At 39.1% G+C, this 1008-nt stretch overlaps 1 pseudogene; it reads right to left on the bottom strand.

Moving 5' to 3' along the window:
• Positions 1 to 618: 618 nt before the first annotated feature.
• LOC110295778 lies at positions 619 to 891 on the bottom strand (annotated as a pseudogene).
• Between the last annotated feature and the right edge of the window lie 117 nt (positions 892 to 1008).

Here is a 1008-nt window from a genome sequence, read left to right as displayed (position 1 = left end):
TCATCAGCATCTGTAACTGCAGTGCCCCCTATAACACCCTCTTCTGGTCTCCATGTGTCACAGGTACACATGTACTATAGTAACATACAGACAGGCAAAGCATCTGTACACATAAAATAAAATAAAATATAAAATAAAATAACTTCTCTTCNTTTCATAGTCGGAAGATACATAGAATTTTGAATTTCCAAGTTTCTTTTCTTCTATCGTTTTAATGTTATAAATGTGGTTTTCTGACTCATGTTGTTTCTCATGGAAATGGTAATATGGGTTAGTCAGTCACATGAGGTAGCTTAAATTCTATTTTTTTAATATGATGTGTTTTTAATATTATTTAATACTTAATAGCTCATCATTGGTAACACCACATAATCAAGAATAAGTTAACAGGTTAGCATTTAAAAATGTCACCTTTAATAAGTGTACAGATCAGCTTGTGGGGAAGCTGACCAAGATACATAACGTGGGAGATACACNTGACCACCTGGGGTTTCTACACTTCATTACACTTACAGAATATTTATTAAGGTTGTTTAATATACGACTTTTCATTTGACATTTTGGAAGTCCTTTGTTGTAAGGATAATCCTATCTGCTGATGAACAGCAGCCATGATGATCACGCTGGACCGCCATGCTGGATAAATTCCATTTTTTTCTTGAGACACTGTTTCTGTCTATATTTCTGAGGTAATGTTTACTATTTCTGCAGTGTCTGATGGCCCCTGATGCATCAGCAAATCTGTGCAGTTACAGAGCTATGGGAGGGTAGCACAGCAGAGCCCAAAGCTTCGGAGGCCCTGTCATCTCTTCTGTTAGGGAACCTTATAAACGGAGCATGTGGCCTCACTACCTGCACAACCCTGCTGGCAGAAGCCANCTTGCTGCCCATCCTGACGCCTGCAACCGTAGCTTGAGTTCTTATCTTCAGGTAGCATGTCTCTCTTCCTTGATCACCTTTGAGATTTCCTGTTTAGCTCTCTCTCTCTCTCTCTCTCTCTCTCTCTCT

The sequence above is a fragment of the Mus caroli genome, chromosome 6 (genome assembly GCF_900094665.2).
Source record: "Mus caroli chromosome 6, CAROLI_EIJ_v1.1, whole genome shotgun sequence".
In the NCBI taxonomy this organism is placed as follows: domain Eukaryota; kingdom Metazoa; phylum Chordata; class Mammalia; order Rodentia; family Muridae; genus Mus; species Mus caroli.
Note: the sequence above shows the minus strand (reverse complement) of the source record. Positions and strands in the feature narration are given on the sequence as shown.